Raw genomic sequence first — 8,147 nt, 5'->3', positions numbered from 1 at the left:
TTGACTTATCTATCCTAGATGCATTTTTTTGGCTTACATGCATTTACATTTCTTCTTTCATTTAGTATGTGATGGCATATGAGGTTTGAGAATGATCTGTTATCAAGAACAAACCACTTGGTTAACTCGCTAAAGTCAATTGCCCGAAGGAAGATTATGTTAGCTAAAGGAAGCCACTTGGTTCACTAGCTAAAAAGTTATTCTTCCTTAAAATTGACCACTTTAGCTAGAGGCGACCACTTAGTACATTGCTAAATGTTACTATCATTAGAATTCTTTCTAGCGAAAGAGCTTGCTATAAAATAAATAGGGTTGTTCAAAACCTCTAAAGCTTGTCCACTAAATGCATGCAGATTAATGAGTATGAGCATTGAATGATGAATAGTATTTCTCACGCTGTTGATTAGTGCATATCTCACCAATTAAAAAGTGTTAATATTGCGATGTTTGACAGGATAGAGAATTATAAGGTGTGAACATTATGGTTTTATGCACTGACAGAAAACGAAAATATTATGTCTTATTATATTAGACAAACATTAAGTAACATATAAGTCAAAGTTAGTCATGATTCTAAATTTTTTGCAGTTATATGAGCTTTCAAAACTAGAAGAGTAAAATATTTTTAGAAATGTCTAAAAATTATTTGGCATAAGATCACTTCGCATTTCACTTCAGTAGATGCAATTTTTGAATGCAACCTACAAAAAATTATCTCTACGGAGTTCTCCAACTCTTGTTAAATTGGTGGCAAGCATATGGCATGTACCTAATGAATTGACAAGAAAGAATAAAAGTTCATGGAGAAATTAATCACATAATATAGATTCCTTAAGAGGAACCTTTATGAGATATGTGAGGTCAATAGGAATCTTTACTATGATTGTGAGTATTTTTAAAGGAGGCGCTCATTTCTTTACAATGGTGATATTTTATTCATGCCCAATTGCAAGAGAACATTAAAAATATTCCTCATCGTCTATATGGGAGTATCTATCTAGAATAATGATTTTCAAATTTTATAAATAAGAAGAGAACATTTAAAATATTCCTCATCGTCTATATGAGACTGAATATGTATGCTCAATAATTATTATGTGAGTGTTGATGAGTTAAATTTGAGAATTGACTTCACTTAACACTTCAAGTGGACAATTGCTTAAAGAGGATTAATAACCCTAACGACTAAGAACAAGTTAAGACAACAGGTTGATCTTCTATCTACATGCAAGATCATTAGAAATATGTGGTTTTTAGGGGTCAAGTGAAAAGTAGATAGTTTATTATGTTTACAAAGGTCAACTTAGGGCAAAATACTTACGCCTACTTGAGGAATGTAGTTTTGAGATATTTTCCATGAGGGAGAGAATTGTTTGAATTCTCCATAGCCACTGTCACCACTTTCATCTAGGTTGATGATAGTTGACATATCCAAATGAGAAGTGGACATGAGGATTATTGTGGATCTTCTAGTTAATTCAAGCAGCGGGGCAAGCACGTTTGATGCTTGAAAACTCCATTTATAACTTGAACTATTGTCCAGCTAGTGATCATATCAATTCCATCGAGCTATCATTTAATAGGCTTAACGATGATCGAGATGATCACCAAATATGCCATGATAGTGAGAGAATATACCTCTCACTGGTATGTGGACGAAAAAGTTTGATGGCTAGAAGTGATATGGAGAGATCGCCAAATAGAGTGATAGTCTTTCATATGGACATAGGAGACAGTATGATACATACTTAGTTTAAATACCAAGGTTGTATACATATCATAATATCCTTATTCATAGTCCATAATCACAATTTTCTAATTAAATGAGATGCCAAGTAATTGAAAGAAGAAAAGAAATGCTAATAAGTACTAATTGAGTAAGTGTTGTAGAACGTTTGATGCACAATATGTATGCTCAACTAATCATGTGCTCAAACGATTAGAATGGTGAGTAGATATAAAAATGATCCTTAATGCACATTGTGTGATGCAACCAATTGATCAATAGGACACTACAAAAAAAGGCGAGATTTATAACGATTCTTTGGAATAGCCAACAGGCTGTTCTAATACACACGGCCCTTGTAATAGTTTTGTAAGGGAATGGACTTGCTGATGTCATTGAGAGAATTTCCAGTACACACGGCCCTTGTAATGGCTTTGTAAGGGAATGGACTTGCTGACGTCGTTGAGAGAATAATGAAAATGGACTTTTCTTGTAACGGCCAAAAATCGTTACAAATTTTGTGTGTACCAAAAGCCGTGATAATTTGTAGGCCATCACCATTTTGCTATGGTTTTTGTAACTGTTACATATTTCTGTATGAATATTTAGTCAAATAATTAGCAGTTACAATGGCAGTAAAAAAAATCGTTGCAAATTGTACGAAAAGACAGTGTTACAAGAACCGTCACATTTGGAATGATTTTTTCTATAAGAGCCGTTCCAAAAGCCGTTACAAAATAACGACTATAACGACTAGTTTTCAACGGCTATCTTGGGCGTTCCAAAGGGTATTACAAAAGCCATTACGAAACAACTTAATATATATTCATTTCATTTCATTTCATTTATTGTAAAAATTCTTATTAACCACAAACACTCCAACACTTTGATTTCATGCATATACATTTGATTAACTTGTGGATTATTACTTAAATTTTGGACCATCAACTAGTATTGATCATTACTTATGTTGGTTGACCAGGTAACAGACTAATTTAATACTTTATTGTGTTTAATTAATATATTATAGTTTACTTATTTTAGTTTTATGATTTTTTATTAAACTTATATCATGTTAGTTATATGTATTCTCCTAAATAGTGTACGTAGTACTGTAATATTTTTAAATATGTAGGTCGTCAAATTACAAAATTAATTAGATATATATATTTATCTGTGAATACAATGATATGTATATAATCATGTTATGAGAATTACGAAGATGGATGTATAATAGAACCTCCCATGGAGGAATGTCTGATACTGGAGTTTGAGGATGGCTTAAAACTTTCATAGAATGGGCAAATGGTCAGCATGGACATATGGATGAAGACAAAATTAGGTGCCTTTGCCGAAAATACAAAAACACAAAGTTCATAACACATGATGATATCAGTTATCACTTGTGTATGCGATGATTTATGCCAGAATATTATAATTAGACTTCTCATGGTGATCATAGGGTACAGGAGTAATTTGACGTTATGACTATCTTTCCAATGCTTGAGGAGCAAACCCAGCTGCCCATGTGGAGGGTAATTATTTAAATTAGGGTGATGAACAACATATGGATTGGACATAGCGGATGATTTTTTATGCAGCCGTGCTCAGTTATTTTTCTTCTTCTCATGATGTTATGATTGATGATGGTACGAGGTTCTGCCTTTTTGATGAAGATCCTTCTTCATATTGTTATAGCAATGACCCTTATGATTATGAATCAGGGTTGGCAGACCATTTTTACAATGTAGTGCATGCTGCCGACCAGCCATTATGGAACAGTTGCACCTAATCTCAATTGGCAACTGTTGCTGTGTTGGTTGATATCAAGGTGGACGAACATATTTTTTAGTGATCATATGATCAAATATCCTAGTGAGCTTATAAAATATTGCCCCCAGGTCACACCCTGCCGAGAGATTACTAGAGCAAGAACAAGTTGATAAAGAATTTGGGTTTACCCGTTGAGAAGATCGATGAGTGTAAGAATGGCTGCATGTTGTACTGGAAGGACGACGCTGATTTGGAGTATTGCAAGTTTTATGGGGATGTTAGGTATAAGCCGACCCGAGAGCGAGACCTATGTTGCAAGAAGTCCCCGTATGCCGTTCTTAGGGAAATTGCCGAGCACATGACGTGGCATGCCACACATCAAACGAAGCAGGGGTCAATATGATGGAATGGATGACCAAAAGCCAATTAGATTGTCGGTTTTGAGAATCATTCAAGCAATATTTACTTAAGCAATGTTGTCCCGATGAATATGGTAAGAATTCATCGTCGGCACTCGTATATGTTGTGCTTACCAAATTACGTCAAGCACTGCTTGGACGTCACAACAGATGCCGACAGACCACTTTAACAACCGTGCAACAGTTGGACTGCGCATTGGATGGTGGTCATGAAACCAACTACTTAGGGTTTGGTTTGAAATGTTCCAGGTCGAGGACCTCGAGATTGGGTATCTAGAGTCCTACTGAGACTTGCACTAAGAGTCGCATTCATTTGATGAGTGTCGTGGTTCATCAGTGACAGATGTGGAATGTCTATGAGATTTTAATGGGTCGATTGGCTAGGTGTCAAATTGACTGAACTGGCTCACATGGATCGTCATATGGAAACATTGGAGGCTTGGTCAGTATGACTTGAGTCCCCGACTCCTATAATATGGGAGTAGTCCTCAGACTTGAGGAATCACGACAGTCACATGGATGCGATGACTGTATCTTAGATTTGTACGATAGGTGATTGTGTCTCAGACATGGTCATCTAAATCTTGTCTATTGCAGTCAAAGTATGCAACGAGGATGGTGGATAAAAAGAGGATCTGTCCCGTCAAAACGTGACAGAGGTATTTCCTATAGACTTGGAGATCCGTCTATGCTCTATAAAGTTGTGGCCACAGTCATTGGTTGTATAGGAAGAAGAGGTTCCTATGTCGAGAAATTTGGCGTAACGTGATCTCAAGTATTAAGCATAGATGCCCAGTCCAGGATGGAACCGGTGCCCTATTCCATGCCCTAGATTAAAGTCGGGAGATGGTAGATGGAAGGATCACACCCGTATGGACTTGGGAGCCTAAAAGTTCACATGGAAATTCGCCTAGTCTCTAGTGTCATGGACTGTTACTAGACAGCCAATCATGGCGACGAGCTTTTTTGATCAATGATTGATCGAGAATTATTAATTAAATTGAATTTAATTAATAATAGTATTGGACACTAGCCCAAGTCTAGTTGAAAGGTGAACTTAAAGAGTGACACACAAATCATCGAGAAGGAATGAGGAATTAATTGAGAATTAATTTCGTAAGTAATTGGATTACTTATATATGAGAAGGATCCATTGGATGGAGAAACCCAAGGATAAATTGATTGGATTAATTTATATTAGGCTCACGCCTATTATTTAATAAGTTGGACTTATTATTTAATAAAGGGTTATCGGACTCATATATTTAATTGGATTAAATATATGATTGACTTAATTAAGTGGGCTTTATTAAATTGAATTTAATTAATTGGGTCTGGTATGTTAAGTAATTAAAATTGGCCCAAGCTCATCAATTAATATGGTGGAAATGTTGAAAAAGGAAATTATTGACTAACAAATTCACTTTTGGAAGGTGCCATGTTAGTCATCCTTTATTTGGAACAAAGGATTTTATTACCTTATGAATGGTTAAATGAAATTAGACATGTTTTAATGCATCCATTCAAGATATATATATGTGGATTAGTCATTTGGAATGACTAATGAATGAATACATGATACACAAAATAATTTCCTATACACACTCTCCACTTCTCGGCCGCCCCCCTCTTGTATGCACACTAGGTGTGCTTTCTCCCTAGTTTTCTTCTAGCAAAGAGAATTGAGGGATCCCGATTATGGTCTGGTGTGGATGCAACCTTATAGGGTTTCTATGTTGAAGGCTTGGGTGAACGAATCAAATGAAGGAGGTGCGAAATAAATAAAAGAGATTATTTTGATTTACAATTTTTGTACCTCTCATTTTCATTCAACCAATAGCCCCGTTAATTTTATTATTGTGGTTTATATCATATAATTACATCGAACACCCAGGAACTCCAAGGGTACACCGCTTGGCACTATAGTTTTATTGCGTCTTTATTTTAATTTACGCAATTTTATTATCATCCTTTTCGCTTGTGCGTTCCCGAGACGATCCAATAGCACCTCGCGGTGTCCTTTCAAGTGGTATTAAGCCCGGTTTAATGTAGGGCTATGGTATTGTGTGAATAAGCATGAAAATATGTTCTATATTGTTTTTGAAGCATGATATACTTTTTGCTTATTCATGGATAATTACATGAGAAAATTAATTTGTTTAATTTTTTCAATTTTGGATGATTAAGTATTTTATGAAAAATTGGATTTTCTGCTACAATACTTATTTTTTAATTTCAGTTTAATGTGCGGAAATAAAAAAAAAAGAACTAGCACTGTAGCAGTGCACAGTGTGTGCGAGGTCGGGGGCTCACGGGCGAGAGCCTGCACGCAGGCCTGATAGGGACTACGCAGTGCGCGCGACCGGCTGTGCGGCTACTGCTGCTAACGGCCGATGGTTGGGCCGTTTTTCGCCCTTTTTTTGAAAAATTGGAATTTTCAATTTCTGCACATTTTTTGAAAAATATTAATTATTGCTAATTTAATTTTTGAGAAAAATGGATTTTTTCTAGAATTAAATTACTTTAATTAATTTGGGTTACTTTCGTGCATTGGATGCACGAAGCTTAATTAATTAATTTGATTTATTTGCGTGCATTGGATGCACGAAGCTTAATTACTTAATTTGGTTTATTTGCGTGCATTGAATGCATGAGGCTTAATCATCCACTTGAGTTGCAAATTTTAAACTTATTGTTTTCTGCATATAATTATTTGCCGTGAAATTGGATACCTTAATATTTTTGTGGTGTTCATTTCTTGTCTAGCATGATTAATTGTTATTCTGTGCTAGAATGAATGTAAATAGATGATCATGGAGCCCTAGACAGCATGTATGTATTTTAATTTTTGTTGGGTGGGCCTGTGTGCCCCTTGTGATTTTATTTTCTCACACCTCCTCGTTTTTAGCCTTAGAATAAGAAAACTTGCTATCTCCCTCCAATGTACTACCCTCGACTTCTGATAAGGGTTTCTTATTCAATTGTAATGAGAGTAGTGTAGGATATTCTTTTATGCGGTTTTAATTTTAAGCAAGCCTATGGAGAAGATGCTCCATGGAGAAGAAGACCCACGGAGGATGAGGCCCATACAGGATGATGTCCATGAAAGAGGAGGTCCACGGAGAAGGCGGCCCATATAGATATCACAAGGCCCATCTATATGTTGATGGATAATGTTACTTTGTAATAGCATAGGGCCACCTTAGATAGAGCATAGACTCACTGCGGGCTCAGTGGGTCGCATAGGTTGGGCTCGTGATCATCCAACAGGGGTATGCTAGGTTTCATTGCATGCGATGCATTATTTAATGCTTTAATATTTGATATTCATGCGTACAATATTTATATGTGATGAAGTCTCGATCAAACAACTCATAATTAACTCTCACTTGGTTGGACCAAGTTGAAGTGTTAGGGGTTCAAAATGGACCTGGATCAAAATGGTTTGATCAGTCCAAGGTTTTCATCCACAATAATGTAGTGAGGAAGCTGTCACTATCTAAGTGTGGTCTCGCGAGTCGTGACACATTTGACTAGAGGTAAGCTGCACCATTATTGTGAACAAAGGAACACGCTCAATGTTTTGCTATCTCACGAGTGGTGGGGGGCGAAAATTGAGGTGTGATTTGATTGATAGGTTGAGCCTAACACTGAACAAATATTAAGCCCATAAATGGACTTGGATCGAAATGACATTTCGATCTGTCCAGGCCTTCCATCCATAGCAATATCATGAGGAAGTTACTGTTATCCAAATGTAGTCTCACAAGTCGTGGCACATTTGAAATAGTGGGCAAGCTCATTACTATTATGAACAAAGGAGTACGCTCTTTGTTTTCCTGTCTCACTAGTCGTGGGGGGCAACAATTGAGGTATGATTTGGTTGATGGGTCGGGCTTAACACCGAGTAGCATGATTCACTTGGAGTCCTCAGGATCATGTGAAGAGGTGAGGTAAAATATCTTGGGAATCTCATAGGATGAGAATGGTATTAGATACCTCCCACGAGGCTTTTGCTGTGTGAATCGTAAAAGTAGGGCATGCCAAATTCGCTTGTGGATTCCAAGCCCACTAGGAAAGAATTTTTCGAAACCCACTTGAGAGTGGTAGAATTTTATAAAAATAGTGTGAGAAGTTAACGACTAAAGACTGATTCTTAACTCAAACTCAATATTTATGTAATCTACTTGTTGTTTCTGCTTTGCGTTTATAATGCATGTCTGGGATAC

This window comes from Sesamum indicum, linkage group LG9 (genome assembly GCF_026168435.1).
Source record: "Sesamum indicum cultivar Baizhima isolate 11 linkage group LG9, ASM2616843v1, whole genome shotgun sequence".
Lineage (NCBI taxonomy): Eukaryota > Viridiplantae > Streptophyta > Magnoliopsida > Lamiales > Pedaliaceae > Sesamum > Sesamum indicum.
Note: the sequence above shows the minus strand (reverse complement) of the source record.